General features: G+C 45.6%; 1 protein-coding gene across 4 annotated transcripts in view; it reads left to right on the forward strand.

The window, feature by feature from the left end:
• The window catches only part of MYH11 (myosin heavy chain 11), a 156,350-nt gene that overhangs the window by 57,477 nt on the left and 86,998 nt on the right, over positions 1-11,875 (forward strand). The window lies entirely within an intron of this gene.

Raw genomic sequence — 11,875 nt, forward strand, 5'->3', positions numbered from 1 at the left:
TTTTTTTTGAGACGGAGTCTTGCTCTGTTGCCTAGGCTGGAGTGCAGTGATGCAATCTCAGCTCATTGCAACCTCTGTCTCCCAGGTTCAAGTGATCCTCCTGCCACAGCTCCTGAGTAGCTGGGATTACAGGTGTGCACCACGATGCCTGGCTAATTTTTGTATTTTTAGTAGAGACAGGGTTTTACCATGTTGGTCAGGCTGGTCTTGAACTCCTGACCTCATGATCCCCCCGCCTTGGCCTCCCAAAGTGCTGGGATTACAGGTGTGAGCCACCGTGCCTGGCCCAGATTTAAACTTTTAATGACACCTGGTATCATTTGGTTCCATACCTCTCCTCCTCCTAAAAACTAGCATTTGTTGATCATGCACTGTGTGCTAGGACTTGAACTCTACATTTTATATGCAGAATCTCATCTAATTGTGTAACAGCCATCTTCATTGATAGGAAAGATGTCAAACTCTCACTTCAACATTTCACAGTTATCAAGCCACTAACCCATCAGTACCCTATTAGGTGATTGGTATCACTGTTTCTTTGAAGATCTAGGTACATAGAAGATAATAACTCAATTTCAGAACCATTCAGAAAATTTTCACTATTGTATTACATGCAAGTAACAGGTGTTTACTTAATATATATTGCTGATTCACTGACATTGAACTCATAGCCAAAGGCTCTGTGACTGATGCCTGGATGAAGTTTATCTGATGTGTCTTTCCTACATAATGGATGCCACAGCCTTATTGTAACTCAGAAACCTGAGCCAACATTTTATCACTGTGCTGGGGACATTTTTATATGCGTGCTGCCAAGCAAGCACAGCTGAGAGGACATTTTAAGCTGCAAAATAACAAAAAGCCCAAAAATACAAAAAATGGTGGCAATAAATACACTATGAAAAAGACACTTGTTTACAGTATGAGAGTTGAAACTAGAAGGTAGAGCATTGCCCTGTTCAGCCTTAGCTGGGAACATGTGCATGGGGGGAATCGGATTTTTTCTGCTCTGCACGTTTACAAATGACCACAAAAGTACCATGAATATTGATTTGGGGGCTACAAATAACTTTTAGCAAGTGGGTGAATTTGCTAATATGGAATATGTAAATAATGAGAATAGGCTGTGTATATATACTTATATAAAATAATATATATGTACTTTTTATGTATTTAATATATTTATATTCATATATATTTAAGATATTTATATTCATATATATATTTAAGGCCTAGAAGCAACTAACACTATAATCAACAGGAGTTAGTTAAATAAAACAGAGCTTTTCTAGCTAGCCACTACAAAAAGTGAGGTTGATCTACTTATGCTCAGCGAGCGCACTCTTAATGTTGAGTGGAAAACACGAGGGCAAACCAGCATACGCACAATGCAAAAGAGTGGGAATGTGTGAACATACATATGTTTTCTATTTGAATAAAATTTTCTGAAAGGACAATTAAAATCTAGTAATAAGAACTGCAGATGGTGATGGATGCTAGGATGGCAGTGAACTGTACTGAGAGAATATTGAGACAATCCATGATAAGTTTGGGGTTGATGTAGATAGAAAACCTGGAAACAATAAAACAAAGGCAATTATAAACTCAAGGAAAAACCAGAAGTTGGGATGGAAGGAGGAGTAATCAAATTTGCCAGCTGTGCAAATTTGGAGTATTTATCTAACCAGAATAACTACCTGTGATGGAATTGGCTCTGTGGGGAAAAGGAAGAGAATTACATGGAACTGAATTCTCATCTTCCATGGTAGGAATCAAACATTGGACGTTTAACAATGAATAGTCTGGAACTAGAGATATCATGGTACCTAGATATGTGGATATAAATGCTAAAACACCTTGCTGACCTGGTTTCCTAGCTTTTCTGGCTTCTTGGAATCACCAACATTCCTTGGCTCATGGTCCCTTCTTCCATCTTTAAATCCTGCAGCATGGTATCTTTAAATCTCTTTCTCTGGTACCCCTACCTCCCTCTTATAAGGCTCAGGGCCCTTGTGGTTATATTAGCCACACCTAGATGATCCAAGACAGTCTCCTCAATTCAAGCAAATAGGTTCACAGATTCTCAGAATAGGCTATGGACATCTTTGTGGGGCTGTTTTTCAGCTGACCACACAGGCATTTGAGCCCCTAGGAGCCAGGCCTATGTGTGAGCCACATGTCACCTCCCAGGAACCAAAGTAGTGTTGCTTAGTTGTCCTCTGTAGAGTGAATGAATGAAGTGTTGTAACACAGAGGTGCAGGAAGAGTAAGACTTTGAGACAGCTGTATGGCTATGCAGGGGTCACTTGACCTCTCTGAGCTGAGCTATGGAGAGGCTGTGAAGATGAAGAAGAGGCCAGCCTGTTCCCATTAGCAGCACCCATGCCATCAGCAGGTGCTGCTTCATTTAAAACAGTGCTGTCCAGCACAACTTTGTGATGAGCACAAAGTTCACTTAAAATTTTCACTTAAAAGTTAATTTAATTGAGTGCTTTAAAAGTGGCAAGTGTATTACACAACTGAATTTTTAAGATTTTAGTTAATTTAGATAGTGGTTCCTGCCTTGGAGAGTGTGATGCTGAAATATTTCTTATCTCTGCCCATTCTTCTGACTCCACTGCCTCTTCCTAGTTCAGGGTCTCATCACCTCTCTCCAGGGCCTCTGCAGCAGTCTCTTAAGCTCCCTGCTCCCTTTGTTGCTTCCTTCCTTCCTTCCATAAATATACATTATAAGAATATTCATTCATCATTCATTCAGTAAATATTCCTTAGCATGGTGTCATAACGTGTGGATTCCAGAGCCTAACCCCTGGGGTTTGAATTCTAGCCCCATCATCATCTAGTTGTATGTTCTGGGAAACAGGTCCGTTCGCTTCTCTGAGCCTCAGTGTCCCCATCCGTAAAATGGGAGCAATAAGCGCCCCATTGTGTTGTTGGAAGGATTAAACAAATCACTACATGTAAAGAATTGAGAAACAGGCCACTGCCCCATAGTGAGCACTTAATAAGAATTAACTGCTATTGTAGTGAAAGTGATCACTTTTTTTTTTTTTTTTTTTGAGATGGAGTCTCACTCTGTCACCAGGCTGTTGTGCCATGGTACGATCTTGGCTGACTGCAACCTCCGCCTCCTGGGTTCCTTTGCCTCCTGATTCTCCTGCCTCAACCTCATGAGTAGCTGGGATTACAGGCTCCCACCACTGTGCCTGGCTAATGTTTGTATTTTTAGTAGAGACGGGGCTTCACCATCTTGGCCAGGCCAGTCTCAAACTCCTGACCTCGTTGATCATTATTTTTTTTTAAATCCTTCCTGCAATCCAGTTTCTATCCCGCATTTTTGTTGTTGTTGTTTATTTTTTGGTTGAGACAAAGTTTCACTCTGTTGCCCAAAGTGGAGTGCAGTAGTGTGATCTCGGCTCACTGCAACACCCGCCTCCTGGGTTCAAGCTATTCTCCTGCCTCAGCCTCGCGAGTAGCTGGGATTATAGGTGTGTTCCATCATGCCTGGCTAATTTTTATATTTTTAGTAGAGATGGGGTTTCACCATGTTGGCTAGCCTGGTTTCGAACTCCTGATCTCAGGTGAGTCACCCACCTTGGCCTCCCAAAGTGTTGGGATTACAGGTTTGAGCCACCACACCTGGCCCATCCTGCAGTTCTGATTCTCCCTGTACTGGTTCTAAAGTCCCATTGCTTTCCTGAAATGGTTTTCTGCACCCATGAGAATAAAACCCAGATTCCTAACTGTGGTTTGGAAGAGTGTAATCTGCTCTCCTGTCATCACTTCCTGCTGTCCCCGTCCCTTGTGGCACTCCAGCCACCCTGGGAGCCATTCTGTCTCATACCTGGGCCCAGCATTTCCCTCCCTTGGACCTCTGTTCCCCCTCCCTGGCCCACGCCTCCCTCCATCCTTCCCATTGTGCTGTTACCGAGACCAGCTCAGTCATGAAGACCCCAACCCAGGCAGCGCTGAAGGAACTGAAGAAGCAAACAGAAAGATAGAGTGCAAAGTGGGATCAGGAGGCTAACAGCCTTCAGAGCTGAGAGCCTCCTGCAAACTCTTTGAACAGATGATTATTATTAACAAGCAAGTGTTCTGTGTTTTCTCAGGCAGCTGGTGCTTGCTCACCACTGATCGATGACAAACTAGAAAGCATTCTCCAAGAGGGAGCAATGGAGGCAGGGTCACATTTCTTGAGTTTAAAGAATTGGTTTAACTACTGTATGATATGCATACATTGCTTAGTAGTTTAGAACGCCCTGAGCAGTTTTCCGCTTGGGGGCTCGCTCAGTTTTCTTTGCTGTCATTCTCAGTAAACAATGCAATCCATCACACATGTTAGGACTTGCTCCAGCAGTGATCCTTGTAGCTTTCAAGGCTCAGCAACTCCCTGGCTTCCCCGTCCACAGCCTCCCTCTCCTCTCTTCCCCTCGATCTTCTCAGTCATATCACCCCGATGGAGCAATGATATCGCCACCACTAACCATACTGATGATTTGTTTGTTTACTTGGCTGTGGTCTGTCTCCATCTCCTGGAATGCAGGGTTAGCAAGCACTTAGCACACTGCCCACACACAGCCAGTGCTAGAAAAGTAGGCATTAGCTGACATTAAAAAGGAAATTCCAAAACAATCCAAATTTTATTTGCAAATGCATCTAGTCACTCCAGAACCACCAACAGCTTCAGTCTCCGTATTAAATTTTATTTTACTTGTGAAATTAAGCTGAAGTGACTTGAGGACCTGCAAGTTGAAAGCAGAGCTGAGCTTTTAGGCATAGTTGGTGGTCAAGAGAAGCCAGGCTGGCCAGGCATGGTGGCTCATGCCTGTAATGAGGCCAAGGTGGGAGGATCGCCAGGTCAGGAACTCGAGACCTGCCTGGCCAACATGGTAAAACCCTGTCTTTACTAATAGAAAAATTAGCTGGGTGTGGTGGAGCCCACCTGTAATTGCAGCGGCTCAGAAGGCTGAGGCAGGAGAATTGCTTGAACCCAGAAGGTGGAGGTTGCAGTGAGCTGACATTGTGCTAATGCACTCCAGCCTGGGCAACAGAGTGAGACTCTGTTTCAAAAAAAAAAAAAAAGAGAGAAGTCAGGCTGGAACCAACTATTTGGTTATGCAGTTAGGAAACTGAAAATTGGCTGGATGTGGCGGCTGATGCCTGTAAACTCAGGGCCTTGAGAGGCCGAGGCAGGAGGGTTGCTTGAGACCAGGAGTTTGAGACCAAACTGAGGAACCTAGTGAGACCCCATCACTACAAAAAAGTTAAAAATTAGCTAGATGCAACGGTGCATGCCTGTAGTCCCAGCTACTCAGGAGGTTGGAGCGGGAGGGTCCCTTGCGCTCGGGATTAGAGACTAAGTGAGCTATAATCGTACCACTGCATTGCAGCCTGGGCAAGAGAGAGAAAGAGTGAGGAGAGGGGAGAGGGAGAAAGGAAGGAAGGAAAACTGAAAGTCGAATAAATGTAATATTTAGACCTGAGTTGTATTTTGTCTGGCGTGTAATTCATACAGTGTAATCAGATTAAGTAGAGGCCATGGGCCTGGGTGGAGAAAGGGCTGTATGATCAAGGGGCTAGACTAAAAGGAGGAGGGGGGTGCTTCCATGCTCTGTTTAAACTTTCATCTGAAATGGATGACAGGCTGGGCACAGTGGCTCATGCCCGTAACCCCGGTACTTTGGGAGGCCAAAATGGGCTGACTGCTTGAGCTCAGCAGTTTGAGACCAGCCTGGCCAACGTGGCAAAACCTTGTCCCTATAAAAAACACAAAAATGAGTGGCATGTGCCTGTAGTCCCAGCTACTTAAGAGGCTGAGGCAGAAGGATCTCGGCTCACTGAGTTTGGGAGGCAGAAATTTGGCAGTGAGCCAGGATACCACTGCAGTTCAGCCTGGGTGATGGAGTGAGACCCCATCTCAATAATAATAATAATAAAATGGATGAGAAAACACTACGGGACTGAAGCCAGGGATGGACAAACTTTGACCAGTGGGTCAAATCAGGCCCTTGTCTATTTGTTTTACCTAAAGTTTTATTGAAACACAGCCACATCCACTTGTTTACATATTTACTTTTGTGCTGCTGTGGAGAGCTGAGCAGATGTGACAAAGAACGCATGACCCTCAAAGTCTAAAATATTTACTAGACCAAGTCTCGCTCCGTCTCCCAGGCTGGAGTACTGTGGCGTGATCTCGGCTCACTGCAACCTCCACCTCCCAGGTTCAAGAGATTTCCCTGCCTCAGCCTCCCAAATAGCTTCTACTAAAGGCACACCACCATGCCCAGCTAATTTTTGTATTTTTAGCAGAGACAGGATTTCACCGTGTTGGCCAGGGCAGTCTCAATCTCTTGACTAGTAATCTACCCACCTCTGCCTCCCAAAGTGCTGGGATTACAGGCATGAACCACCATGCCCGGCCACTAGCTGACCTTTTACAGAAAGAGTTTGCTGACTCCTAGCTTAGACAGTGGGAAATGTGAATGTCATTTATATTGTAATGATAGGATGAATGTTGAAAATTATTATACAAACACTACAGGAGCACTAGGGAAGCAGTGGCTATAAAAGTAATAACAGGTGGGCACAGTGCCTCACACCTGTAATCCCAACATTTTGGGAGGCTCAGGCAGGAGGACTGCTTGAGGGCTGGGGTTCAAGACTAGCCTGGGCAACTTAGCGAGACCCCACAAAATCAAACAATGAACTAGGCATGGTGGTGCATGCCTGTCAATCCCATCTACTCAGGAGGCTGAGTTGGGAGGATCATGTAAGCCCAGGAGTTTGAGGCTGCACTGAGTCAAGATGGTGCCACTGCACTCCAGCCTGGGCAACAAGCAAAACTCTCTCAGAAAAGCAAAAGTAATAATGACTAACATTTTGGTGAACCAGGTATTGTTTTAAGCATTTTATATATTCACTCATTCAATCCTCATAAGAATCATATAAGGTCAGGCATGGTGGCTCATGCCTGTAATCCCAGCACTTTGGGAGGCCAAGACTAGAGGTCACTTGAGACCAGGAGTTCAAGACCAGCTTAGGCAACATAGCGAGACCCCTGTCTCTACAGAAAATTTAAAAATTAGCCAGTTGTGGTGTGTGCACATGCAGTCCCAGCTACTTGGGAGGCTGGGGCAGGAAGATCACTTGGGCCTAGGAATTCTCAGCTGCAGTGAGCTATGATTGCATCACTGCCCTCCAGCCTGGGCCACAGAGTGAGACTTTATCTCAGAAAAAAATCTTTATACTAGGTAAGTGTTTTTATTATACCCATTTCATAAAGGGGTAAAGAAACTGAGGTATGGAGAGGCTAAATGACTTCCCTAAGGTCACACAGGTAACTGGCAGAGCAGCGATTTGAACTTGAGCAACCTGGCCCTGGGGCACATTGTGCTATTCTACCAATTGATGCTGTAGGGGAGAGAGCTGTTGCTTCTGCCTGGGGTTTTGCTGGACGTGTAGGAGTTGGACAGTACAAAATGCCAAAGTGCTTTGCCAGTCACATAAAGACCAGGGACTGAAGAGCTCTGAGGTTCATCAGAGGCAGTTTGGCTTTCCTACCAGTGGCAAACCACAGCCTGCAATGGACTTCAACCCTGGGAGCCAGGACCAGCTGCAGAATTTGTAAAATTCTGCAAAATGAAAATTCTAGCTGAGTGCAGTAGCTCACACCTGCAATCTCAGAACTTTGGAAGATCAAGGCAGGCAGATCCCTTGAGGTTAAGAGTTTGAGGCCAACCTCGCCAACATGGCAAAACCCCATCTCTATTAAAAATACAAAAATTACCCAGGAATAGAGGTGAGCACCTGTTGTTCCAGCTACTCGGGAGGCTGAGGCAGGAGAGTCACTTGAATGCAGGAGGTGGAGGCTGCAGTGAGCCAACATCACACACTGCACTCCAGCCTGGGCAACAGAACAAGACTCTGTCCCCCCACACACAAAAAAAAGAAGAAGAAAATGCAGAGTCTTTATGAAGAATTTCCAGATGACAACGTTAGGGCATTAAATCAAGCACAGGGTGACCCTGTGAGGCTGTACAGGTCACACTCATGAAGCCAGCCTGGCTGACGGGTTAAGCGGCCATTGGGTAGCTCCTCCTAACCGCTGGGGCTGGGCTGATTTAAAAGAATTGGCATCGGGGTAGTTACAAGGCCAGGAGCCCGCACAGGGTCATGAGTCCGGTTCTTCTCCAGGAAGCTCGGACTTTAGGGTGCTCAGACCAGGAAGGCATCTTCACCCCTAAGGGTCAGGAGTCAGAAAAGCTAAGCTATGGGTTCTGGACCAGCCCTGAGCTTCATCAACCTTCAGACACCCACGAGCCTGGACCTTGGGATGTTTTCTTTGGCAGAACTTGCCGGGATAATTTATTTTTCCCAACAGAACTTGGAAGCAGTGGAGGCCGGCAGCTACATGGGAAGGGATAGATTCCCAAAGTTTACATCCCATCCCCATCCCTGGCAAAATGGGAGACCACAGCCACGGACAGGATACACTGATGTCTTTGGTTTTTTGTTTGTTTTTTGAGAGCATGTCTCACTCTGTCACCCAGGCTGGAGTGCAGTGGCACGATCTCAGCTCACTGCAACCTCCGCCTCCTGGTTCAAGTGATTCTCCTGCCTCAGCCTCCCGAGTAGCTGGTGCCCACCACCACACCTTGCTAATTTTTGTATTTTTGTAAAGACAGGGTTTCACGATGTTGGCCAGGCTGGTCTCGAACTCCTGACCTCAAGTGATCCACCTGCTCGACCTCCCAAAGTGCTGGGATTACAGGCATGAGCCATCTCACCCAGGGATGTCTTTGTTGTGAAAAAGAGGATGTGGGAGAGGTTCAAGGTCGGGGGAAGGAAGGAATTGTTGTGGGAAAGGAGAAGTGAGGAGCAGCAGTCCAGGAACACTGGTTTGTCAGCATGAAGTGTGCTCTACACGTGTTGTTTGTGCACACTGCTGTCCTGATTCTTGTCTAGGATCTGAATAGGCTCAGGACCACCTACACAAGTGGTCTCCTCTGTCCCAAAGTTTCTCTCCTTTCTCTTGATTTAATCAGAATCCATCCCCTTCACTTCAGAATGAGTCTAGCAAAGTTCTGACATTAGCCTGATAGAAGTAATTCATACTAAGGTGTGAATGACTGAGTGGCTTGGTTCATTGATTTGGACAAATGAAGGCTCCTGGAATAGATGGAAGAACTCTGATGGAGTGGGGCTGGGGCTTCTCTCTGTCTTTCCCCTTTGCTATTTTGTTAAAATAAAAGGACAGAAGGCAGAACATGGGCTCTGGTGGCAAGTGGACCTAAGTTCGAATCCTGCTTCTCCTCCATTTCCTATCTATGTGAAAGCAGCAGCAATTGTGGGCTGGAGCAATTTGCTTCAACCTCTTTTGCCTCTGTTTCCCCAGGTGGGTGATGGGGATAATGAATCTTTTTAATTAGATCGCTGGGTGGAGTAAATGAAAAGATTTGTGAGCCCAAAGCCTCACACTGTGGAGGCCTTCAACAAATACCAATTCCCCTTCCCCTGCCTTTCTTATAGCCTTAAAAAGCAAGTCCCTAGAGGGCTGGGCCTATGTCATGGAACAACTTATTGAAATACAGTAAAAGGAATTCTGATTGCGCTGGAATCAGAGACCTGACTTTCAATTCTGACTGTATCCCGGCTTTGGTATGTGACCTAGGGAAAACTGCTTACCCACTCTGGGCAAGACTCCTTCTTCTATGATAACATGGAGGCAGGCAGAGGATAAAGGAAATAATTCATGTAAAGCTATTAGCGAAAGGACCCTTCCCCCTACATCCTGTCAGTGACAAATGCCAATTTTTCTCTCTTAAGAGATGGGATCTTGCTATGTTCTCCAGGCTTCTCTCAAATTCCTGGCCTCAAGGGATCCTCCCAACTCAGACTCCTGAGTAGCTGGGATTATAACTGTGGCCAATTCTCTGCTTCACCTCATCAGCTCTCCTCTTTTTTTTTTTTTTTTTTTTGAAACAGAGTCTCGCTCTGTCATCAGGCTGGAGTGCAGTGGCGTGATCTCAGCTCACTGCAATCGCCACCTACTGGGTTCAAGCAATTCCACTGCCTCAACCTCTAGAGTAGCTGGGATTATGGGTGTGCACCACCGCACCTGGCTAATTTTTGTATTTTTGGTAGAGATGGGGTTTCACCATGTTGGTCAGGTTGGTCTTGAACTCCTGACCTCGTGATCTGCCCTCCTCAGCCTCCCAAAGTGCCGGGATTACATGTGTGAGCCACCAGGCTGGGCCCTGTTCTTCACTTTTAAACACACACACACACACACACTTCCTTTCCTGGGAAATATGCCTTTGTGGTTCACATTTCCTAAACTGCCTCTGAGGCCATGTGAAATAACATGGCCATTGGCGTGGAAGGCCTCTGGGAAGGGAAGGGACCACACAGCGTCCCTGCAAGATGCCCCGTCGTTCTTGGCAATCAGACACTTGATTTCAGGACAGCGGGACCTGTAGAATTAGGCCCAGCAGTTCAGGGCACTTTTTTTCTTTCTCCTTTTCTCTTTTCTTCTGCTTCTTTTTTAAGCCATGAGCAAAGTTATTAATGGGCCCTTGGCAGAGAAAACTAATTTCTTTATTTCCTAATTAGGAAGAAGGGCAGAGACTGGACTAGCTTTAGTGGCACTGGCTCAGCACGGAGAACCTTGGGCCGACCTCGGGGTGAACAAATCCTTTTCCCAATTAAAAAAAAAGTCTCTCTTAGATTTTCAGGTATTAAGTGAGCTCAGAAAATGAGAGAGATGAGGCGCAGAAAGGAAGCACAAAAGCAAAAGGAAACTAAAAAACAGAAGACGATAAATAAGGGAAGCCTCAGTCAAGGCCCTGTCCTTACCTTCCATGAGGAGTGGCGGGACGTAGAGGTAGCATCTGGATGGAACCGTTCCATTGTGGCCAAAAGAGGCAGCTAGTTCACAAAGGCCATTTTGGTTAAAAAAAAAAAAAAAAAAAAAAAATCTACCCTTCACATTCCAGGAGTACATACTTTTTTGATAAGACAAGCCATTCATGCTGATCTAAATCAGTCATTTACACTTTAGTGCGAATTACTTCAACTGGGTTTAGCCTTAGATACTTGGCTGAGATCATCAGCTAGCCTCCTGATACACAGGGTGGGATTCCTCAGGGAATAAAGGAGCTTGCATCTGCCCAGTGATGAATGGGATAACCAGTTCTTTTTGGGAAGTTTTCTTTCCGTACGAAAGCTCTTTGACCTTTTATCTGAGGTCCTGGTACTCCCAAGGCACTTCAGTCCTTTCTTGAAGGCTGCCTTGTGCCTGGTCTTTCCATTTCTAGCAATGCTAATGATGTCTTAAAAGTACACAGTTCCAAATAAACCTGCTTGGACCCTTGTAGGAAAAGAAAGGTTTTCTTTTTCACCCTGTTTTTTTTTAACGACGAGGTCTCGCTCTGTCACCCAGGCTGCAGTGGAGTGGTGTGATCATGGCTCACTGGAACCTCCGCCTCCTGGGCTCAAGCCATCCTTCCACCTCAGCCACATGAGTAGCTGGGACTACAGGCGTGTACCACCATGCCTGGTTAATTTTCCTAATTTTTTAGAGACAGGGTTTCACTATGTTGCTCAGGCTGGTCTTGAACTCCCGGACTCGAATGATCCTCCTGCCTCAACTTCCCAAAGAGCTGGGACTACAGGCATGAGTCACCATGCCTGGCTAATTTTTAAATATTTTTGTAGAGGCGGGGTCTCTCTGTGTTGCTGAGGCTGGTCTCAAACTCATGGGCTCAAACGATCCTCCCACCTCAGCCTCCCAAAGTGCTGGGATCACAGGTATAACTGTGCCCGGCCAACTTCTTCACTATTTGTATTTGATTTTTTTTTTTTTTTTTTTTTTTTT

The sequence above is a fragment of the Cebus imitator genome, unplaced genomic scaffold, assembly GCF_001604975.1.
Source record: "Cebus imitator isolate Cc_AM_T3 unplaced genomic scaffold, Cebus_imitator-1.0 Scaffold4, whole genome shotgun sequence".
NCBI classification, from domain to species: Eukaryota; Metazoa; Chordata; class Mammalia; order Primates; family Cebidae; genus Cebus; species Cebus imitator.